Below are 12399 nucleotides of genomic sequence, written 5' to 3'. Positions count from 1 at the left end.
AGCAAGACAGCCGGCTCACATACGGATCCAGACATCCAGGGGAAAGACTTAGACCACTGTAATACCGAGCACCAGCCAGTGAGGTACAGCTCAGGAGATTTGGTGTGGATATCCACACCTGTGGACAAAAAGGGAGTACAGGAAAAGTTTTTAATGTGTAACACGTGCACTTTATATTTTGATTTCAAAAGTGTACATAAAAATTCCATCAAATCCAGCACAGCAGCTGCTGAGACACTGAACTCAATATTGTGGCATGCTTTCGTCAGCCAATCATAACTCATGTCAAATGATCTTGCCAGCCAATGACAGCACATATTCAGAGAATAGGACATGTCTTTAGACACTGTTAACAAAAACATAAAATCATGCATATACTCATGTACCAAAGAAAAATAGCAAAATACATATTCTTGCAGATATCTATGGTAAAGGAATTGGCACTGTCAAACCAGGAGTGCCTTTATCTGAAATTCTAAAAAACTGTGAAAGCTCCCTATAGTCTGCAAGCAACTTTATTGTGATAGGAGGCACAAACGGCATATACTGTAATGAAAGAAGATGGGAAACGAGGGTTTTGAAAGACAGCATTCGAAATAACCCACAAATTACCTTTTTGTTGTTGTTATTCCATGGAGGTATGATTTAATAGAAAAATCATGTGTTAATATTGAAATCACATGAAAAATTTGTAAATCATTTCCCACTGCAACTTCCAAGCCATTTGACAGCAGTGTGAGAGTGCACTTTACAAAAGATGGTCTGCACCAAAATAGCAGTGGTAAAGATGGCATGTGTGCTGTAGTAATGAAAGCTGTTCTATCAACAAGTAAAATAAACAGTATCCCAATCCCCGTGCCTTCAGTGACAAGTTTTGAAGATCCAACCATATCTGTGCAAACAGCAGATTACTCAACAGGAACACTACCACAAACTTCAGGTGCAGCAACATTGGAATCTCAAAATGTAGCCATCACACCTGCAACTGATGTCTCCCTGCATTCACCAGCAGCAGTGGTAGAAACTTCATCTACTGTTGACCTTCCATCAGTGGCTCAAGACACTTCATCAGTCTTAGTCCTTCATAATCTACAGCAGTACAAGATCCTGCTCCACCTGATGTGTCTCTATCATCAGCATTAACAGAGGCAAGCATAAGAAGCACAAGAGCCAGGAAATGCACAACTCTACAGGATATTTGGTACCCAGCCTCAGCTCCAGGACTAACCTAAGTCAAAAATCTGCAGGTACACTGCCTATAATCTCTAATTTTAATTTACAACAAAACAGTGACATCAGAACAAAGAGTTTAGGAAATGACAAACTTTGTATTTTCCATCAGAATATAATGGTTCTAAGAAACAAGCTGGACCAGCTGTGTTTGCATTAGTAACACTGATACATTAAACAATGCCCATATATTATGTTTTACTGAATAACATTTGATGGAAAGGATTGAAATGTTGCAACTATATACGGTAAGTACAACCCAGTGGCTTATTATGCTAGAAATACAACAAATAAAGGAGGAGTAATAATGTATACTAAAAATAATATAGTGCACAAGTCCGTAGATGAAAAAAAAAAAAAAGCTTGGTCATTTTAAAGTAAATTTCATTACCTGTAATAATCATAGAACAGATTTTGAGAATGTAATAAGCTCTTTTAATCTGAGGGCAGTTGTTGACTTTCCTACAAGAGGGCCTAAGAACTGCATGAGTCTGATTGACATTATTTTTGTAGACAACAACAGAATTGATAACATATGTGTAACACAAATCTCAAATGACCTTTCCGAATAGGATGGGCAGTTGTTAAAAATGAATGATGCAAGCCTGGATAACATGAGTAGTTTTACCAATAGAGCTTTTAGACTAATCAATAGTGAGAATCTGGAAACCTTCAGCAGGCAGTTGCAGCAGTTGGAATGGGACAATGTATATAAGGTTAAAGGTGTCAATGATAAATTTAACATATTCCTGAATGAATTCATCTGAGTGAATGCAGGGGACAATGTCTCACTAAGGGAATCAAAATATCTTGTAAAACAAAGAGAATGCTTTATGTCTCACCAAGAAATTCTGACAAACCTCAGGATAGGGTGTGCTACAAATTACACTGTAGCACCCTGAAGAGTGTAATTAAAAAATCCAAGCACATGTTTATTAAATCTGAAACTAACAATTCAAATAATAAAATAAAAACTATTTGGAAGATGATGGTCAAAAGGGAGACAGGAAAAATTACAGAAGATACTGTACAGGTGGTATCAAAGTGTGTCATAATGGAAGCTTGGTAGATGATATATTTGCCAATAATCTTCAACAACCATTTTTTGACAGTAGCAGATAAAATTGGTAGTGAAGGGTCTAGAGTTGAAACATGAGTCTTTGACAAGAAACAGTGAGAACAAAATTAGTCAGATGCATGTACCTTGTACTACAACCAAAGAGATTAAGCAAGTAACAAGGAAAATGAAAAATAAAAATCCCACTGATGTGGTTAATATATCTATCAAAGTACTGAAGCACTGCTGCAGATTTATTCTTGAAGTTCTCTGTCACATATTTCATAAGTCCATAAATCAATGTACTGTCCCTAATAGACTCAAATATGAAATTGTGAAACCACTGTTCAAAAAAGGTGATAAAGCTGATGTTTTGAACTACTGGCCAATTTCTTTGTTAACAAGTCTTTCTAAAACTAATGTTCAAGAGAATCATGGATTGTCTTAATAAAAATAAAATCCTTAACAAAAATCAGTTTGGATTTCAAAAGGGTACTTCAACTGAACACACTGTTTTCTCAGTTGTCAACCAACTTCTTGAATCCATAAACAATAAAATGTCACCAGTTACAATTTTCTGTGATTTGTCTAAAACATTCAACTGTGTAGATCACAAAATTCTACTTACCAAGGCTGAGCACTATGGATTAAATGGGAAAGTAAGAATGTGGCTCAAGTCCTGTCTAGACAACAGAAGGCAGTATTGAACAATTCTGCAATGGCACCTGCCTGCTATGACTGAGGCACAGTAAAATGTAGAGTGCCACAGGGCTCCATGCTTGGTTCCTTACTTTTCCTCATCTTTATCAATGCTCTGTCATGCTGTATGACACAAAAAGTACACTTCACTCTGTTTGCTTCTGACCCAACCATTATGATTGACAAAACACTCAACTGCACTGTAGAGAATATTGCGACCACTGTATTCAAAGAAGCTCTAGATTGATTCACTTCAAGTGGTCTGTCACTCAATGTTAACAAGACTTGTTTCATTCAGTTTCAAACAGCAAGTAAAAAACATGAAAATATTCAAATAAAATATGGTGACAGTGAAATATTGAGAGCTGAGTGTTCCAAATTCATGGGATTACATGTAAATAACAATCTAAACGGCTCAGTTCACATTGATGACCTACATAAAAGACTGAATTTAGGAGCATTCATTCAATTTCATATGTTTGGACTTGGAAACAATTAAAGCTCCATACCGAGGATATCTCCATTTACTTATGGCATATGGAATCATATTTTGGGGTAACAAGACATTAGAAAACAAAGTCTTTATTGCACAGAAAAGAGTTATGAGAATTATGGCTAGAGTGTACCCAGATGCTCTAGCAGAAACTTATTCAAACAGCTTGGGATCCTCACCATGCCATCTCAGTACAGTTTTTCACTAATATGCTTTGTGAACCCTAATCATACAATTTACAAAACAAACAGTGAATACTGTGATCACGATGCAAGAAGTAAGCATGATCTTCACAAAGATATAAAAAAATCTCAGCATCATACTGAAAGAAGTACATTATTCAATCATAAAAGTAAACAATAAACTTCCATTTCATGCTCAATCAGTCATTAGGGACATGACTAAATCCAAAAAACAGGTGGAACTTTATCTTTCCAGTCATTTTAATTGAATCAACTGCGTGGGTTCTTGGTGAAACATGGTAAATTAAGTAAACAAACACTGTTTTTTGCCCTTGTTTCACAATTTTATTGTTAATGTTATTGCAGAACCTAGGTTTCGGGTCATAAGCCGATTTTCAAGTACATTACTGATTCCCAAGGATGACAATGGACAGATAAACATGACAACAAGGCAAAGATAATCATCTCAACTTCTTAAGGTATTGATCCACAGCTTAATGTACAATTACATCAATGACCCTTTTTAACAAAATACATACATTATTACACATTCTGCAATTACATTACAATGAGTGGACAAAAGTTATGGATCAGCCAAGAGCTTTTTCACTACATTGGACTGGGGCCCAAAAGTTTGCTTCTATCCTGTGGTTGTGATCTCATCTAAAAGAAGCGAATATTGAATTGGGTTTGCTTGGGGATACACACATCTGTCTTTTAATTTCTAAAATTTCTAATTGGTTGAGTTTGGCCCCCTTTTCTTCTGTGTGTCAGGAAGCAAATAAACAGATACAAACAGTGTGTAAAGTGTACCCAAACATAAGTTTTCTATCAATTGATTTCCTGGATAGATGCAGCTTTACAAAACATGGCATGCACCTGAATAGAAGAGGCAAGTTATCTCTGTGCAAAGCTATTTACAAAACGTTAGAACCATATAAAAAACAAAGTATCTATGAGTCAGTACCAGCCATTGTAATGAACTACCAATACATTACTGGAAGCAACCATGGAGGAAGTGAATCTGTCTTGGAGACAACAACTAAAGCAGCTGCAGAACCACAAATTGCTACAGCATCACGATCAAATTCAGTAACAACTGCAGCACCAGCAAAACCAGCAACATCTGAACCAGCTCAAGCAACAAGACCAATAACAGCAGCAGCACAAGCAACAGAAGCAGAAATGGTGTCGACAACTGTAGCAGTTCCACTACAGTCACTGGCAGAAAAGAGGAAGGAAACCACAGGCATCAGCAATTACAGGGCAAAACCAACAGATACTACAACAACAGATCCACCACCAACAGAAATAGTGCCAATAAAAGAATCAAAGGCAGCAACAGCACGAAGAATCCTGTCAGCACCACCACTACATCCACATCCACTACCACTACCACCACCACCACCTCCGGCCACAGAAGCACCAGCAGCAACAACAGCACCAGCAACTGAACCAACAACAACAGTAGCAGCAGCAACAAAACCATCAACAACAGTTGCAGCAACACAGCACTGCATAAGGAGGAGTCAAAGACAAGGTACATCTACATCATTAAATAAGGATTTTTTATGGCCTCAGACAAAGAAATGGAGAAGATTGTGACAAATCAGCAAGAAAATTTGCAGATAAGTCACAACTACTATGGAAAAAGCAGCACATTACCAGGTAATGACAAAAGAAAAAATACTTGCAAAACAGTCAGGATAATGTGTCAGAATATTCAATGCCTCAGAAACAAAGTACTAGATCAAGAAGTAGCTTTAAATAATCTTGCTGATGTCTCTTGTATTTGTTTATCTGAACACTGGTGCAAGGCTAGTGAATTAAGTCTCATAAATATAAGCAAGTTTAATTTAACAACACATTATTGCCGAAGTGTTTTTAAAAATGGCATTTACTCTAGAGTAGGACTGCAGTTCAAAGTGAAAACAGAATTGGACCATCTAAATATAGAAAAACATTTTGAATCATGTGCCATAGAGTTAAAAACTGAGGAGAAGAGTGATGGTTCAAATGGCTCTGAGCACTATGGGACTTATCATCTATGGTCATCAGTCCCCGAGAAGAGTGAAAAACTAATTGTCATTACAGTATATAGATCTCCACTGGGTGACAAAAACATATTCTTCAAGAAAATAGAAGCAGCATTAAACACTTTTTATAGTAATGAAGTGAAATTATTTTTATGTGGAGATTTTAATATTAACCTGTTAATTGAAAGTGATGAAAAAAGACAGCTTTTGAGTATACTCAGCAGCTTCCACATGAAACCACTCTTTATAGATGCCACCAGAATAACAGAACTGTCATCTTCTCTTTTAGACAATATTTTCTCAAATATGGAGAATGGTATCATTGAGCCACTAAACATAAACTTAGGTCTTTCGGATCACAATACACTATTAACATACATAAATTACTCTATCCCCGAGGCAGTAAATTATAAGTGGGGATACAAAAGGCACTTCTATACAGAAAAAGTAAATACTTTCATCTAGTTGTTAGCTAATGAAACCTGGGAAGATGTCTTTGCACAAACAACAACCGAGGAATCTTTCAATGCTTTTTCTAGTACATTCATGTCCCTATTTGAGATGTGTTTCCCAAAAAAGCTCACAAAGATCAATGTCATGCCTAGGAACACAAGCCAGTGGATAACACCTGCTATTAGAGTATCTAGTCAAACACTAAAACATATCCGTCAACTCAAAAAAGATAACAAAGATGAACACTTCACAGATTATGTTAAGACATACAAGAAAATTTACAGGAAGGTGATCAAAAAAGCCAAGACAATGCACAATGACAGTGTAGTTGCTGGGTCAGCAAACAAATCAAAAGCTATATGGAATGTAGTAAAAAAAGAAATAGGCCCAAGCAAAAATGTTAGAAATCCAGGTAACTTTGTTTTAAAAGATGATCAAGGTGTGCAAGTCAGAAATCGTACTTTAGCAAATTACATTAATGACTACTTCATAAATAGTCCAATCAATCTGCATAAAAATTGTTCTAAGATTAGTAGAACATCAATCCCAGAAGAACAAAGTGTTAATTCATTATTGCTACCTCCCACGAACAAATTGGAAGTTAATCGAATAATAAAAACAATGAAGAAAAAATGTCCTCAGGGATTGACGAGATACCTTGCTCAGTCATGATGAGATGTGCTAGTGTCATATCAGACCCACTCTCACACATCATAAACATATCATTTTCAGAAGGTGTCTTTCCACAACGATTAAAAATTGCAAAAGTAAAACCATTGTATAAAAAGGGCAATATACATGAGGTGGGAAACTATAGACCAATAGCTTTATTATCGGTATTTTCAAAAGTAACAGAGACAGTAATGAAAAACAGAATTACAAATTACCTTGAGAAATTCAATCTATTGTCTGTAAACCAACACGGCTTTCGCAAAGGAATGAGTACAGAGTCAGCCATCACCCAATTCATTGAAAATATTGTAACGGGGCTAGATAAGAACAACAGTACAATAGGAATAAATTTGGACCTCTCAAAGGCATTCAATACTGTCCAACATGATATCCTGCTAGACAAATTAGAATATGTCGGTATACGAGGAGTAGCTAAAAAGTGGTTTCAGTCATATCTCCATAGTAGGAAACAGGTAGTAGAAATTGCAACAACAAACAGTAAAAACCAAAGTATTGTTTACAGATCGAATATTCAGACTGTGCCAATAGGGGTATCGCAGGGGAGTGTTCTAGGACCTCTCCTATTTCTTCTTTACATAAATGATATCAAGATTCCAGTAAATGGTACTCATATAACTCTGTTTGCGGATGACACAAACATTGTAGTAACTGACATAAACCGGGTATTGCCAACATCTGCAACCAGAGTTATAGAATATTTGCAAAATTGGTTTGAAGTGAACAAATTAACCATAAATATCTCTAAAACTAATTATATCCATTACAGGAAAGCAAAGTCACACTCTGATCTAGATCTCAGAATACAAAATAAAGAAATTGTGAGAGTTGCTACCACAAAATTCTTAGGTGTACATATAGATGAAAATTTAGACTGGAAATCCCATATCCTGTATCTCTTGCATAAGTTAAGCTCTGCTTGCTTTGCTTTACGCATTATTAGCTTTGTATGTCGTAGGGAATGTAGCAGAGCTGTTTACTTTGCTTATATACATTCTGCTATTACCTATGGCCTCATCTTCTGGGGCCATAGTAAGAAAAATCTCAAAACCATCTTCACTCTACAAAAACGAGCTGTTAGAATAATTACAAACAGTTCAAGGCTAACTCCTTCAAAGCAATTATTTAAACAGCTGAATATTCTACCCCTACCGTGCCTCTATATACAGAAAAGTGTAATTAATGTAAAACGAAATATTAACAATTTCCAATCCAACTCGGATCTACATACATACATCTACACAAGAAAGTGCAATGACATTCATATAAAAAGAGTTAACAAGGCTTTGGCGCAGAAACAAACAAACATACAAGGAAGCAGATTGTATAACAAACTACCGGTAAAGATAAAAGAAATAAAAAAATTGTCTTCATTTACAGAAGCAGTATTCAAATTTTTAATGACCAACTGCTATTATAGTGTAAAAGAATACCTGGAATAGCTTCATACTAAACAATTATATTTATGTACTCTGTGCCAATAGTAATTTTTATCTGACTGTTGCTATGATCTAAATAAATAATATGTACAAAAGTGCTAGAACTGTATGTGTTATATCTAATATCAACTGTGTATTCCATGTAAAAAGTCTTTCTCATACATCAATGTAAATACTAGACTTGTACATCTATTGCGTATTTGTGGCTATTGTTCAGGCAATGTTCTGCAAAGGCTGAATCAGGCTCCTTCAATCTCCAGCTTCTGTGGTGTTCTTTAAGCCTGGTACAGACTGACCTTCCCATCTGTCCAATGTAGCCAGACTGACACCCATAGCATGTGATTTTATAAATCCCACTTTTTGTCATATCTGGTTGTTTGTCTTTTGCATTGAACAAGAAGCTACCTATTGTCTGACAGACATAGGGAAACACAGAGAAACCCTTTGGCTTTAAGATGTTACTTATGCTAGTTGATGTTTTCCCTATAAAAGATAATCTGCACCATTTCTTTTCCAGTTTGTCTGTGATTTTCATTGGGGACAGTAGGCAGCTGGCTTGCTTCTTCATTTTTATCCTAAAATTTTATCAACAGTATCGGGGTCAAATTCATTATTTCTGGCTATTGTTTTTATTAAGTTCCTGGTCAAAGTCTTCTTGGGACATAGGGATAGAAAGGAGATGGTTGATCATGTGATGGAATACTGCATGTTTGTAGGTTGTAGGATGTTGGGAGGAAGCTGGGATGAAAGTTTCAGAGAAGGAATCTCCCACAAATACACAATAGACATGCAAGTCCCACTACACACAGAGGAAAAGGGAGCCAAACTCAACCAATTAGAAATTTTAGAAATTAAGAGACAGATGTGTATATCCCCACACCTATTATTAAATGAGGAAACCCAATTCAATTATTCACCTCTTTTTAGATGAGATCACAATCCCAGGATAGAAGCAAAACTTTGGGCCCCAGTCCAATGTAGTTAAAAAGCTCTTAGCTGATGCATAACTTTAATTCAGTCATTGTAGTGTAATTCCTGAATGTGTAATAATATACGTAATTTGTTAAAAATACATTAAGCTATGGATTGATACCTTAAGAAGTTGAGATGTTTATCTTTGCTTTGTCATCTTGTTTATCTGTGCATTATCATCTTTGGGAATCAGTGATGTACTTGAAAATGGGCTTATAACCCGAAACATAGGATGTGCAATAACAATAATAATAAATTTGTGAAACAAGGCCAAAAACAGTGTTTGTTTAGTTATCTTTTCAATAGTTCTTTCTATTCTTTAAAGGAATTTGTTGACAGTGCATAGCAATTAGTAATATGTGGTTAATTTTAAGCATTCCTATAAGAACTGACTATGTAGCACTAGCATATCACTGAAGACAGAATGTTTTTTTATGTATTAGAATGTAAGGCTCATGATTTGTTTTGTAATCATTATTAGTACTGTAATCTGTGTTGTTTAAACACTTGAACCTCGTGTATCTGTTTATACATGATTTAGTTTGTAAGTCTCATGACCATTTAGGTATGGTTATTACTGTAATAATCTGACACATTCTACATCCTAGTGATTCATTCACATCAAGGATCTTTGGAACATGAAAATAAATAAAAAAATAAGTCAGCCAATAGCAGCATTGCTGTTAAGGAGTGCAAACACACAAATGGAAAAAGTTAATGGCTCAAATCAGAAAAACATGCAGTATAGCTACAAGAAAGTGTAGGCTTTCACATATAATATAGGTCACCAAAAGTGGCCTTTTTTCCTTTTTTTTTAATATAAATTTCACTGATGTGGGTTACCTGGCTGAATGCATATTCTGTCAAGCACTTCAACTTTTCCATAGAAAACACAGTTGTATGTGACATTAGTCAAGAACTCACTTTTAACTTTTTTAAGGATAATTACACTATTTGCCATTCTTACTGCATAATTTGTAATCTATGAAAGAAGTAAAATAAATATGAGAAACTAACCTTGAAGCTTGGTCTTTTTTCTAGCATGTGTTACCCTTTAAGATATTATATATAAAAACAAAGATGAGGTGACTTACCGAACAAAAGCGCTGGCAGGTCGATAGATACACAAACAAACACAAACATACACACAAAATTCAAGCTTTCGCAACAAACTGTTGCCTCATGACTGATGAGGCAACAGTTTGTTGCGAAAGCTTGAATTTTGTGTGTATGTTTGTGTTTGTTTGTGTATCTATCGACCTGCCAGCGCTTTTGTTCGGTAAGTCACCTCATCTTTGTTTTTATATATAATTTTTCCTACGTGGAATGTTTCCTTCCATTATATTGATACCTTTAATATATTATATTGAGGTGAATGTTCGGGTTAGTTACACCAAACAACACCATTTTAACAGTAGTTCATTTATTCACTTATTTACACATGTAAGGCTCACAAAGAACTGGCCATTGTGGAAGAGAGCAAAGACAATCTTAGCTCAGCGTCCAAAGACGATGCTCGGAGTCCAGAGACAAATGCGCATCGATGCCGGTGTTGACCTCATCGGCATCACATAGTCCCCCCCCCTCCCCCCCCCCCCCCCCACAGTACGGAGTACTCTTGAGAGGCCAGGGGGGGGGGGTTAATAAGGCGTCGGCAGGGGTGGTCCATAGGAGCTGGACCATGGTCAGCTTGACAGCGTCGTAGGGAAGCTGCTTGGGTAGATGTTGTGAAGGACGGTTTGGCCACCTGGAAGTCGTTGAAGCGCGCCGGGCGTTGTACTGGGCGTGCTGGTTGTGCGGCGACAGGTAGGCTGGTGGTTTGTGGGTGGAACGGAGTGACGACGACGATGTCTCCCATGGGCGTGGCGAACACACAAAGCGTGTCCAGGTTGACGTCGGGCAAGAGGGGAACACATTTCACCTGGTGGCAGGGAATGGCGGAGGTTGTGTCATGAGCACCAGATGAAGGAAAATACATGACAAACAGTGTATAATCGCATTGTATTATTGAGATGTCATGGATTATGTCTGGGGGAACAGTCACAAACACCTTGAGCGGGGGCACGTTCAAGATGGAGGGGCGTGAGAAACCTCGACAGGGCGAGGCAGGCGACGGTGGAGAGGTCGAAGGGACCAGGGAAGGGCCCAGCAGCGAGCGTGTGATTGTAGGTAAGCTCAACGTGTGGAGCATGTGGTCACTCGACGGAGTGCGTGAGACCGGAGTAGAGGGCGAGGTTGGAGGAGAGCTCGACGATTGGAGCTGGAAGTCACTCGACTGAGTGTGTAAGTCTGACGTGGAGGGGGTGGTTGGAGCTTCGTGAGCCACGATAGTGAGTGGCGTGGTTGTGGCCTGAAGGGTGTAGAAGAAGGCTGGACATGAGCAGGTTTAAGTCTGTTGAGAGAGACTGTAACAGCTGAATCTTTCATCTGGATGTCATAGGTGTTGGCTGAGCGCCGGAGAACTCGGTATGGGCCAGTATATGGAAGTTGGAGGGGAGCACAGACAGTGTCATCTCGGAGCATGATGTACTCGCAATTGTCCAGAGATTTCACGACGTGAACCTTAGGGCGGGAGTGGCTGGTGGGCAAAGGGATATGGACGTTGATGAAGTGGCGTCTGACGCGTTCCATGAAGGAAGGTAAGTCAGACTGAGGGAGAGAAGCGGAAAGGCTCACAAGTTCGCCAGGGAGAACAATGTTCTGGCCGTATACGAACTCGGCTATTGTGCCTTTGAGGTCTTCCTTATAGATTGCACAAATGCCGAGTGGCACAAGGGGAAGGGCCTCTGTCCATAGAGAGTCGTGGCATCGAATAGCCGCCTTGAAAGTGCGGTGCCAGTGCTCAACTAGCCCATTACTTTGTGGGTGCTATGCTGTGGTACGGATGTGCCAGATGCTGCAAATGTTACAAATCTCATTGAACAGGGCCGACTCGAATTGTCTGCCCTTGTCAGTTGTGATGATAGCTGGGCATCCGAAACGTGATACCCATGACTCAACGAAAGCTCAAGCAACAGTTTCTGCTGTAATATTGGGGAGGGGGACAGCCTCGACCCAGTGAGTTGTTCGATTGATAGACGAGAGAACATAACGAAAGTCGTTAGAGGGGGGGAGAGGGCCAACAATGTCAATATGGATATGCTGGAAA

The sequence above is a fragment of the Schistocerca serialis genome, chromosome 9 (assembly GCF_023864345.2).
Source record: "Schistocerca serialis cubense isolate TAMUIC-IGC-003099 chromosome 9, iqSchSeri2.2, whole genome shotgun sequence".
Lineage (NCBI taxonomy): Eukaryota > Metazoa > Arthropoda > Insecta > Orthoptera > Acrididae > Schistocerca > Schistocerca serialis.
This window is presented reverse-complemented; position numbering follows the sequence as displayed.